We start from the raw sequence: 13,894 nt of genomic DNA, 5'->3' as shown, positions 1-13,894 counted from the left end.
GTATCCTCACTCGAACACTATGTGGTACCATCAATAAAACACCGAACGGTACACTTCACTCTAACACTAAAAGGTATCCTCACTCGAACACTCGAACACTATGTGGTACCATCAATAAAACACCGAACAGTACACTCCACCCTAACACTAAAAGGTATCCTCACTCGAACACTATAAGGTACTATCAATAAAACACCGAACGGTACACTCCACTCTAATATTATAAGGTATCCTCACTTGTACACGATATGGTACCATCAATAAAACACTTAACGATACACTCCACTCTAATATTAAAAGGTATCCTCACTCAGCACTATATGGTACCTCAGTACTATATAGTTACTAATTCCCAGTAATAGTAAAGTGTACGAGTCTAGCAGATGACGATAAAACCTCAATGTACAGTGGTCAGTAAGAGAATTACAAGAGCCAGAAGTGTGGAGATGCCAGACACGTACAAAACATATTGTGAGCAGCGGAAATCTTGCCGCGCTTTCTCGCTGGCTGTTGGATTTTTATATGCTCCTAATAGACTTTGGCGATATTCTGTGTTTATAGCTGATAGCAGTGTCATTTATTACCATAGCTGGAAACATTCTAAATAACGTTGAGGTAACTGCAGTATTACAAATGAATACAAAATAAAAATATTAAACATTATTTAAATAAAATTAATTAGTGTAACTCGTTAGGATTTAAAGGAAGTTAATAGTGTTACATCACTAATTTAATATTAGCATTATGCCTTCATGAAGACATTGAACACGTTTAACCCATGTATGCTCACCGCCACAATTTTATTTTTCCTAGGTAATTTTCTTGTGACCAAATTTTGGCAACCATTAGTCTATTCCACATGAGATGCCATTCTGAGAAACTACTAGTTGACGAATATTGTTCTTCTCATGTCTTGTTTATGGAGAATCAAAAAATGGACTCGCAAAAAAGATTACTAATACTAATTAATTCTAGTAATTAAGTGATTTTTTGATATAATTTATTTGAGAAAAATACATCTTTATTTTTACTCACTCAATCAATGTATAAACATAGTCTTAATTTTTTTAACACTCCAAAAATGGGGCTTTGGGTATAGCAGGAGCCATGGTCATAGTATTAATGGTGCCCCTGATTATTTAGGTATACCATTGATGATATACTGCAAATTTTAGAAGAAATTGGCGAGACTTTCCTGAGTGCTTCAGTATATACGTAGGTACCAGAAACTTTCTTCAAAGTGATGAAGAAAGTGGTAAGAAGTAAAGTAAGAGGTGAAAAAGAAGAAGTTATGGGAATCAACTGCGAGCAACAGTATTGACTGATGACGGCCTTGAATATTTGCCACTTGGAGAACCAGAAAACAGTTACTCTGTAACCGCAACCAAAATCCACCCACCATTGAAGAAGAAGTAAGTGAGCCTAGTTTTCTCTAAGCAGGATCCAACAGTGACTAAGTGGACATCATGGCCGTGCACTTCTCGAGAACTTGAAATAGGTAAGCATAGTGTTTAGCAACCAAGTCCAAAACCATTACAAAATAAAAAAAAATATTAATTGGGAGGTGATCAGTCCAAGAAAATGCAAAAGACATCAATGATATCAAAAGGGCGTACATGGGCAAGGGAAGATATTTTCCTAAACCTGAACATGAATAGCAGAGACAAGATTTTTTAATTATTACAAAACACCAACTAAATTTTTTGAACTTTTTTATGATGAGCTGGTACATTTAATCAAGCAGGAGTAAAAGAACTATGCAAAGTTCAAAGGTAACCATTCTGTTGACGTAAGTTGTAATAAAATAAGTGTTTACCGCAATTCCTTTACTAAGTGGTTATTGCTCTATGGCAAGAAATCGTATCTACTCTGGAGTTGACACTTATCACCCTGTTGTGGCAAATGCTACGTCACATAACAGATTTAAAGAGATTTTACGTTACTTTCACATGAGTAACAACAAAAACAACCTTGATGCTACTAATAAATTTACTAGTACAAGTACGTCCATTTTGGAAGTTATTGAAGCTATACTACCCACAAGACCCCTACATTAGTATTGATGAGTGTATGGTAAGGTACTTTGTAAGGCACGGAGCAAAACAACACATTCACAATAAACCCATATTGTTTGGTTTTAAAGTATGGTCCATGTATACTCGACTGGGGTACTCCACATCAGGGTGCCTCTACTGGCATCACACATCCAAACCTAGGTCGCGGGGGCTCAGTACTGATGGACCTAGTAAATAGACTCTAGGAAACAGCAGACAAGTTACTACTTATAGGCTCCTGCGCATAGCGCCCCATTATTAAGGCGGTCAATTTTAAGAAATTAAAAACTATATTTTTAAAAGTATTTTTGATTTTAATAAAGGTTTAAGTATCTCAGAGATGTCAAAAACAGTTGGGCACATATGGGTTATGGCATATAATGACGTACTAACTTTAAAGTAACTAAGAAAATCTATCTAATTGACTAAGAGTAAAAAGTTATTGATATTTCAGTTACTCACTACGTCAACCTATCCCCACCAATTAAGAACTGACATTATATTGTTCATACTCTTGTAAGTGATTCCCTTTAATATATTCCATCTATTGATTAGCGATACCAATGAACATTAATTGCAATAGAATAATTTCCTCTATGGATAAAACATTAGCGGGTTGGTACTGGAGCGTTTTTGTTCCTACCATTAAAAATATTTTAAAGAATTTTTGTATAATTTTAAATCGTGTTCCCACTACCACTTCCTACTGACTGCTACATCTGACTGGTATAAATTTCAAAATGAACAAAATACCTTTTTATTTCAATGCATTGCACATACAATGAAATAGAATTTATATATAGATTATGTAAATAAATAATGTAATATTTATAAACATTGTCTGTTGGTCCAGTTGAAACAGCTCATATCTCTTAATAAATAAATTAGCTGTTAAAGTAATAATGAACTTACAAATTCAAAATATAAAAAATTAGAAAACAATAATGAAATTGTATGCATAACATTTAAATTCTTACGAAACATCATGTTTCTCATGCACACGGCGCATTCTATTTTCTTATATTTGATTTGCAAATTGCATTAAAATGTATTATTAGTAAAAGTATTATCCTAAACTCCATTTTTAATATTTTGAGTTCAGTGTAACTTTTTCATCTAGAAATGTATGTTATGTATAAATACAACCACACTGAAATTAAAATATTATATACGAAAGTATCTCTATGAATGTTTAAAACGTCATCGCTTTAAGGAAATAAAGAAGAATAAATAAGGAGAGCTCACGGGAAATCCATTGGCAAAGTTTTCCTTGACTCAATTAAACATGACTCAATCTAATCAAATGGATTAAAGTGGCTTTCACTGATTAAAGTGAGGCCGATTTGTTTGGAATGATTATTACTGAACGATTCTTTCTATTTCCATCGTTTGAAATCAAGTTTCATTCTAAAAACGGTCTTTTCTCCAAGTCAAAATATTAAAGCAGTCTCGTATCGTTAACCGAACTGATGGTCGAAGTCGTTTCCTGAATCACTAATAAGGTCTGACTCTGAGCTATCCGGGAATACATAAACAAGTCAACGTTTTCACCGACTGTTTCTTGTTTTGAAATGACTTTCTTGTCATTAGTTTGGAAGAACTTTCAACAGCAATGGTGATGAACTAATTTCAAATTCCTCGTTCGTTTTTGAGATGCGGCCAAGTTGTTTGGTATTCTGCATATAACTTTGTAGAAATACTTAGTATTCCTCTTGAATATTTAATTTGAGTAACCTTAGGAAAGTCACATGTAAATTAATTATTTGCATTACATAAAGCATTACGTTATTAAGATCAATTTCTTATAAATCAGTCGACTTAAATTTATGAACAATAATTTAATTACAATTCATACAATTCGCATTGTAGTACCAAAGTAAATTGTCATATCGGTTTTTTACTCAGTGTCGGCTTCATAGTAGTATCTATGTTTCAGTTGACATTTTAATTTTTAGAATATAAAATATTGCGTTTTGGAATAGTACAGATTGAAAATCAATAAAAATTGTTGAAAATACAATCAAACACGTTGTTACCTTAGTTGAAGCCGATTCAGATCTGTAACAGAGGTGGACAGAATTTATCTGAAGGCTTTCTTAATTTAGGTACAACATTCAGTTCTAAATATAGATGTTTTGCTCTTTTTACTCTGGCCAGTGCTAATTATTCTAGCCTGTAACACTGTAAGATAAAAATTTATTAGAAAAGGAGGATGGCTGAACGTTTACCCAAATACAAGACTATTTTACTTTATTAGTTTGATTGTTCAACCAATGAATCAATCCAGCAAATATAAAAATATAAGTAATGTCATATGAATATCCGATTAAGCAAGGTTACACATGACCGACCTAACTTGCTCCTAAACATTTACAAAACAATTTTTCGTATTTTGTATAATTTATGCTCTGTACATTTATGCTCTAAATAATAAGAATAATAATGATTTTGGTAACTCTGTATCCGGACAAAGTACATTGCGTAGCAGGTCACGTGACCGGATTGCATTAACAAGGTGACATTGCCTATCAAACTTGTAATTGGATATTTCACCTCAACCTTGTCTGGACAGTGTGACAGGCAACTCCATCCTGATAGCGCAATGATCATTTATGTTAGCCGATGTATGGTATCATAGATTTTATAATTACATAAGATATGTCTCGTGTGTATGTGTGTGTATTACTACTGAAATCCAAATTAATGCAACATAAATTATATAGACATGAATGATTTATAAGAATGACTTCATCCCTACCATTGTCTGAATTATCTGATACACAAAACCTATCGGGTGTATATTACTGGACTCGTAATTAAAGTATCTTGTTTCAAACAGGAAGCGAATATAAATAACTGCAAATTAAATAAATGTCCTTGAAGTTTAAATAATAGTTACCGTTGAACCTTAGTTCAGTAACCAATTTGATGCTTAAATATTCTTATATAATGATTTGGAAATAATACAGTATACTTAAATATTATTTAAACTTTTATTGAACTAGTAATTATTCTATGTATGTTAACTTCACCCGTCTCATATAATTATTAAGTATTATAATTATAAGTATGTACTCCGAAATTATCCTAATTAGTATGATTTGCAAACAGTTAAAGGGATGTGTTTTTTATCCAACAATATTCTCTTATAATACAAATTAGGCTTAAAGCATTTCAACAATATATTATGTAATAATACATTTTACAGCAATAAATATTATTAAGAAAATTATTAGCAACACATAAAACAACTTCATTCATATCACAACTGCAACTATTTGCTGAAAGTGTTATTTCTGCCGTACTTTACTAATTCCCAGTAGTAGTAAAGTAACGAGTCTAGCAGATGACGATAAAACCGCACTATACAGTGGCCAGTAAGAGAATTACAAGAGCCAGAAGTGTGGAGATGCCAGACACGTACAGAACATATTGTGAGCAGCGGAAATCTTACCGCGCTTCTCGCCGCCTGCTGTCTGTTTATGTGCTCCTAATAGACTTGCAATGTTAGCTGTGTCAAATATTAGTATCGTTCTTCAGAGTATTACTATTCTAAATAGTTTGGTGTAGGTTTTAGTACAGCAAAAGAACATAATAGTAACAGTATTTTTCATTGTTTATCAGGTATAACATACAAAGAATTGTAAATACACCTAAAATGATTACAGGAAATCGTTAGGGTTTTATTCATCTTAGGTACAATTAAATTTTTAAAGAGAATATAATATAATCATTACGACAACAAGCAAAGCAAAACGATATCAAACACAATGAAAACATTTACTACGGATCGCTATGGAAACCGATGTTTGCCATTAGGAGTGTTTAAAGCAAGAAGAAGAAACTCAGTGAAGCGCGATACAGAGAGTGAGTGTTACTCACGTGCTCACTGCGACCTGAAGGATCAAAGTTCTCCAACCAATTAGGAGCTGACAATGTAGTGTTCCTAACTGACTCCCTTGAATGTCTCGCTTCAATTGATTATCCGTACCAATGAACACTGACACCAGTAGAATAATTTCTATAACGTATCGTTACGTGTCTGTATTCTTCTTGTTTAAAATTAGTTCAAGAACTGTATTGATTAAATAATGATTAAAAACAATATTTTTAAACTATTTTTAATTAGATTATCACCATCTGTATGATTACCAAATCTGACTATTAAAATTATCAAAACGCCAAATAGGCCTTTCTACAGTTACAAACGTATAACCAAAAGACAGTTTAAAATATCATAACTGTAAATTAATAAATTTCAATAAAATTAACGTCCTTTATCTCTCGGTTGTGTAAACAATATTATATATTAAAACTACAGAGAAACCTATCTCTCTAGGGACTACACAAATATCATTTCTGTGTGCCTGTCTGTCTTTTCATTTGAGAACAAACAAACCTATAGATGTTTGATTTTCCATGAAGCTTTATTTCTATACAGGAAATAGTTCGATGATTATATAAATAACACCATACGTTTTGGCTGAGAGATAGTGAACATTTTTACACTTTACACTAGTCTTATGGGTTATAATGATGGTAACGAGAAAATCGCTGAGTAAATAAATGTAGCCTACTCTAACCATCCAGATATCTCAATCGATCGCACTGCTTTGTGTAACGGAAAGATGTAAATTTTCTGCATATTCCTATCGTTTGCAGGATGTCTCAAGAACGACATGAGCTATAAACTTGAGACTGTGCATGCGACCTTACCGGAGCCTGTTACGTGACACATGCTGTGGCGTATCCTACCTTTTAACTACAAAGAAATAAATAATTAAAATATTAAAAGGTAAATTTTATAGAATTACTATTGTTACTTTCCACAGTCTATGTTGCATAATCCTAAAACTTAAAATACCAATCAACGGTTTTGTTTTTGTTTTAAATATGTAGACATAAAACATATATTATATTACAAAAATTACTTAAACAATATTTTCATTTTTGCATGGTTATGAAATATGTATTATAGTATTCTTTGCGATATTTTGAGACGAAACTTAATACCAAATGAAAATAATTTGTGCAATGTATGTAATGGAAGGTGTCACCAGTAAGTCTTGAATCTTTCACCTGCCGTGTTCTTATTTCGCAGAGGATAAGAAACGCACTGTATAACAGTAGCAACGTGTTTATAGCCACAGAGAGCTGTAAATACTGTCATCCTAGGATCATCCCACAGCTGAGATTTGTTGTTAGCATCACTGTTTACGGCAAGGCAGTGCCGTAGCCAGAGTTTACAAAAGGGGGACAGGGAGGATTTGCCAGAAGTTTAGATATGTGGACAATGGCATAAACTGAAGATTAAAAGTCTTGTCAAATATAAATAGGTAAATAGAAGATCTTTTTTGACTGCTTTATCCTGGAATCATTATCCAGTACTATTATTAGACATCTTAATTATGAGACCTACAATGTAAACGCAACCCCCTCCCTGATTACGCACTATGGCAGGCCAACACTTCGTTATTAATCCGTTGCATTGTTTTGAATAAGATAAATTACATTTCTATAAAAAAGGATAGCGAGATTCAAATATTTTGGAATTTATGTAAATTAAACTATTTACATTCATTTTAAACGTAATGCTCTTTTGAAAAAAAAAAAAAATATATATATATTTCATAGTATATTACAAACTGTCGAATATGCGATTTTATATTTTCAAAATAAATTTTTTATGTCAAAGTTTATAACAATATTATTTAAAAACTTAACTCTTAATATTTTTAAACCTTAAATTACTTTTCTTACACAGAGATAACGGTTTACCTCAGTATAAACCGTGATTTAACCAACATAAAAATATACAAATACAAAATGTGTTATTGAAAGATTTAATTGTGTGTACGAATAAACGAGGAGAGTTCGTGGGAAATCTAATGATAAAGTTTTCCTTGGCTCACTTGAACATGGTTCAATCTAATCAAATTTTACCAATTGGTTTTTAAGTGGCTTCAGCCGATTAAAGCGAGGATAATTTCTTGGGAATGAGTATTATTGAACGGCTTTTCATTTCCTCCTTTTATGAAATTAAATTTTTAATACGATTGTTTCTGTAAGTCAAAATACTAAAACAGGAATCTTTCACGTCTAAGATTATGTTCGAACTCGGTTTCTGAATCATTAATCTACTCTACTGAGCTATATAATACCAGGAATATATAAACAAGTGAAGAGCTTTCACAGAATGTTTCTTATGTTAAAATTACTTTCTTGCCATTGTCATGCATTTTGAGGAACATCAGTGTTGAAAAAACTAATTCAAATTCATCGTTCGTTTTTGAGTTGTGACCAAGTTGTTGAATAATTAACGAATCTGTCTTGGAGTGTGCAAAAATATTAATTATTTTTCTACGAGTATACCAAAGTTCAGGGAGCAGGGGATTGTACGTTTATTATCAAATCAGCCTTTAGAACTGATAATAAGCATATATTTTTATAACAATCTAATGTTATGTACTGACATTTTGCCTGGAACAAACATCACTGACAGACTTTTTGAATTTACATAGCCTGTAGAAAACAGCAGTCATAAATTTCTAATCCTGAACACTTCCTTTATATCATCAAACCTTCCCCATTAATTCTACACATGCTTCCTTTTAATTGGAGAACCACAAGTCTTGACTCCACGAAGTACGTATGATTTCCACGACGTCCATGGACCCGCTTAAGCCAACCCCAAACCAGTTAGCTTTAAGCAGAGACAATAATTAATAAAATAAAATTCCTTCACCGGAAGAGTTAATGTTGTAATGTTCTATATTATATTTTTTATAATCGGTAAAGGTCTTGAATATTATATTTGAATAATATCCATTGTGTTAACTAAAAAGATTTTGTAACATGATTATTAATATGATGTTTATAAGATATATTAATAATCTTATTTGTTGTATATTAACTACCTGAGCTAGATGCCTTATGACGTATTCTGAGACTTTCTCGTTTCGTTTCGTAATATGTGATATGTAGCATCAAGTGCTTGTGAAATGCAATCTCCACAGTTCAATTATGTTTTATTTTACATTTAGCCTACATTTTTTTACTCATAGTATTGCATCGTACTTTATACTTTTCTATATTAAAATTCAATGTTCTCTTTTATATAAATTAAAGTTTTATTTTTTACAAGTATTTGTAAAAGAATATTTTCAGAACTTACAAACCTACTCTTAACAGAGCACTTCTCATACAGTTACAGGGTATAGATATTGTCTCTGTCTTTCGAAATGTGCCATTGTTTGTTACTCGTTCCAAAAGGAAGGAAGGTTGGTATTGGTGTTAATTCAGCTAAAAGCCGCAGATAGATTGACCGATTTGACCGAGACTACGTCAATACATTTTTAGATTTTACTAAACTTCTGGGTTTTTGGGATCATTTTTTGTGAATTTTACGAGGTTGGCAAAACTAAACAAACCACTGTATGACAGTATTCGTTATGTCCCCTTCTTCCATCACCTCCCTGAACTATATAATTTTCAGTGATAAGAGGTGTATTGCAATTCATGGATTTTAAGAAACTTTTTAGAACTACCTATAAAACAATTACAATTAAACAAAGTAGCATTGAGCCCGAGTCTAGATATGAACTTCTGGATAGGCTTAATTTTTCCAGGAACCTTGTAGATTAATTGATTATTTCTAAGAACAGTTAACATTTGAGAAACAACACGCTGTTTAGTGCTACAAATCAAACATTTATGTTGTAAAATAATGTTTCAATTGAATTCATTTAAACCTTAAAATACAACATTTAAAACAACACAGGAGTTCTACTATTTATAGTTCAAAGTTTCAGTATAAATTCTGGATGTATTCAACTCCTTTACCGCAGAAGAATCTGCATTGCCAATATTACAAAAGCTAGAAATACAAAAAACGGAATGCCAAAAGAAAAATTTTTGTAAATTTGTCGCTCTAATTTCTTAATGCTTGTTTACGTGACAAACATTATTGTAGTGAATCAAGTGCAAAATCTGGTGAAAGTTTTATATGAAAACGTAATTAATTTCGATCGATCTTTGAGTGTCAATTTTTTAAATTATGACAGAGTAATAAATGTAAAATGTGTACTAGAGAGTACACATTTTGAGTAACTGGGGTACTCAAATAGTAAAGAACTTTTTATTTTAATAGTTGTCTTACAAAAGAATTTTATGTAATTATATATCACATATTTCTAGAAAACTCTGTTTCATAGTCTGAAAAGTGTTAAACATGCAATTACTTTCTTCACACTTTAACTGTTACTGAATCACGTGTTTAAATGTTCCAAACAATATTTCCAAGCCTAAATATGAAGAAGAAGGCTATACTATATCGAGCTACAACACTTGGTTAAATCATTCTCTACCATTACCACTGATTTCCAAATACTTCTTAGGTTGTTATAAAAAAAATTTAAAAACACATCAGTAGGTGAAACACTATTTTATAGTTTCAATAAGTGTAAAAAATGCTCTTAAATTCAAAATGGTGTTTTTCCTTCAAAAGTAATTTAACATCTAAGGCAGTATAAACATTGGTTTCTTCTAAAAACCTGTTCATCAAAAGTTGACAATTGAAACACTTACATTATACATTTTAGTGAATTTCTCTATCTTGTAATTATATTATATATGAAACACACAAAAAACAACAAAACACCGCAGAGTAAGAATTATGTAACATACAGATTGTCTCATCTGATAGAACCGTTAACACAAGTTGTTAACTGGGGCCTTTGTTTAGTAACGATGAGCTACATGAGGTTGTGATGTTCTCGTTGTAATTTTGGCAGCATTGTCTGAACCGCATATTGAACTGTTCATCCTTTATAAAGCAGGATTAAAGTTTCCATCTCCTGAACTCACAGTTTTAATCAAATACTTTCTATTCAGAATGTAATGTAACGTTCCAACCAAACAAATCTCTACTTACCTCAACGTTTATTTGTGTAGCTTAATAAACGAATATGTAGTTATTTCGCAGTTTTAAGAATTCAATTTAGCATATTTTCTACTTTTGTACGGTATGTGGTCACATATACGAGGTGTCATTTAGACTCTCTATATTATTTTGTAAGAGAAGGAATTATCCAAGAGAACCAAATGGTTCTTTTTCGTAACCATTCCTTGTGAATAATTTAATAGTGTTTTCGTACAATTGTAGATAGAGAGTTATACCAAATGCCATGGTATAATATGCTTAAAATAATTTGTAGGTAATATAGTTTTATAAAGGAAGAAAAAAAAATCATTTTTTTATTTTAAAATATCTTTGAATCATTTATTTGTTAGCAAACTAACACACCTCTGTAACTCCGAATACAGGCGTCTAAGCTTGGTTTCGTAATAAAGCAGGAAAGTTGTCCTATCAAACAGAAATAAAGAAGGCATCGGGAAATCATTAGGGTCTAGTATACTGGTTATATTTGATTTATTATCATTCATAACAATGGTATTATTGGCTCACCAATAAAATAGTAAATGATTCGGCAATATGTGATGAGTTGAGTAAGGGGCAGTTTCTGGAATATTTAAGCTATCCGATGAACACCCAGTTGTGCTTAGTTCAAGGTTTTAGTTTAATTGGTGAAGTATACAGTGCTTACGATCTTGCGGTATTTTGCTTCGTAATAAATAGTTTTAAAAGTAAAATTCTAAGGAAATACCTTTACATATCTTAATATATTATAAATTTAATAATAAACTAATTAAATTAAAACTTTTAAACTTAATACCTGAGCAATAATTTTAGTACCGGTACTTTGATTTGAAAATTTCATATAAATCTTAGTAATGTAATTAACGTTTTGCTTGAGTAACAGAAAAGAGTAATTGAAAAAGTTACGAAGATGATAGATTTTTAATACCAGTATCAGCTGAGAAAATACAATGCAAGTAGTAGCATGATCTCACCTTTCGAAAACTATTGCGACATAATATTTATAAACTTGAAGAACGCAGTGATTTAAAACCACCGGTTTAATTCCGTGCACTGTGAAGCAGAAGTGGAATAATTTAACTTCAGTTTATTTCAGAATGTTCGTTTGCACTTATTTAGAAAACGTTGAATAACAATTAATTTTGGTTATATTAAAAATATATACATAAAGTTGTATTTTTAAATTGTACTAATACTAAGTAATGTCACAAATTGTATTGTGGCTTTTGCTTAGTTTGAGTTACGTAAATATCATATTGAAGAAAAATGTTATTTCATCTTATTCATAAATAAAAATTAAATTTTGACAAGATTGTGCCAAAAACCGTAGTTTTGGGATTTAATCATCCAGTTTTGTTAAATTAAAACCACCTGTTTATAAAGATGCAACATATTTTATTCACATTTATTGACAGATTATTGTTTATTGGAAAACTTTGATTCAACAAACAAGAATTGTGACATTTTATTAATAGCTAACTTATAATTCAGCGATGTATGAATACAAGACATGGTAATAATAAGATTATTCACCGTGGTAAAAGCTATATGGTTTTTTATTGGAATAAAAACATTTTAAAATAAACAAACCTGTCTTTTTAATTATATTTGTTTTGATTCTGAGATGTTGGCAAAACTTCCTAACAGTGGACAAAGAAATAACAATTTAACTGCCTTAACATTTTGTAACAAAATTAAAAACTAGTTTAAACTCCTGAATAACACATTTTTACTCCTCTTGAATTCTGTTACACATGAAAATATTTATATAAAAAAAGTTATTTAGTTTTTAAATGTGTTCAAAATTAGGCCTTGCGATATTGTTTTGATGTATACGGTAGTTATTTTAATTTTTAATTGGAAAAATTAACACGTTACAAATTAACATATCCCCGAGTTTATTCTAAAAGTAAATATAAAAAGAGAAATCTGTAATCTTTCACACCAGCAGCTAAAAAAATTATGTATAACATTGCATATGTTTAAATTTAAAAAAAAACCCGACAGTCAAATCCCGGACTTTGCCATTTTTCTTTCAATCTCAAGGTAGAAATGTGCACAACATGTGTCGTTTAACAGGCTTTGCTGAGGCTGCATGCAAAATGTCTTCTCTATAGATCACTTCATTCTCGAGATATCCGCAAAAATCGTGCAGAAAATGAATATTTACATCCCCCCAGCAGACAAAAGGAAATTGTGTTAGTCTACTAAGTAATTGGCTGTAATCGGCAAACTTCATGGTTGGACATGCACCACTATAGAACTCATTATGGACCATGTAGAAATAAGATTTCACACAAAATTTAACATATACAAATAAAATCATTCTCGATATATCTTGCCACATGATTTATTCTTTTTCATGGCTGTGATTAAATTATAAAAGTCTATTTTTTAATTTAAATAAAAACACTCTTTTTATCTACGACAAGTCACCAAAATACTATAGTGTATGTGTTGTGGTAGGTATGCTACATATACTAATATGTCACATGTTAAGATCGCAAATGATTATATGCAGGTCGTTTAAAAATGTATTTATTCTACGATTTTCTCGTTACCATCATCATTACCCATGAGGCTATTGTCAACATTTTCGCAAACCCTCAGCCAAATCCCATGGAGTGACACACAGTCATCAGAATTCAGTGTTCCCTTTAAAGATATTTTCAAGAAGCTTTCCCTTTAAAGAAGCTACATTCAACATTTTAAGTCTTTAGGTCATTTAGTTTTCGAGATATCGTGCGGAGAGACAAAAATGAAATTTTGCCTTTCTAAGAAAAGAATTTCGTTTATTTCTAGGGTACTGTCAAGGAACTAAATGTAGGCATTACATTGCTTAAAATTAACGAGCACAAGACAAGTTAATTAAAACGTAGCTGTGTCAGTCAATACTTTACTG

The sequence above is a fragment of the Homalodisca vitripennis genome, chromosome 1, assembly GCF_021130785.1.
Source record: "Homalodisca vitripennis isolate AUS2020 chromosome 1, UT_GWSS_2.1, whole genome shotgun sequence".
In the NCBI taxonomy this organism is placed as follows: Eukaryota; Metazoa; Arthropoda; class Insecta; order Hemiptera; family Cicadellidae; genus Homalodisca; species Homalodisca vitripennis.
This window is presented reverse-complemented; position numbering follows the sequence as displayed.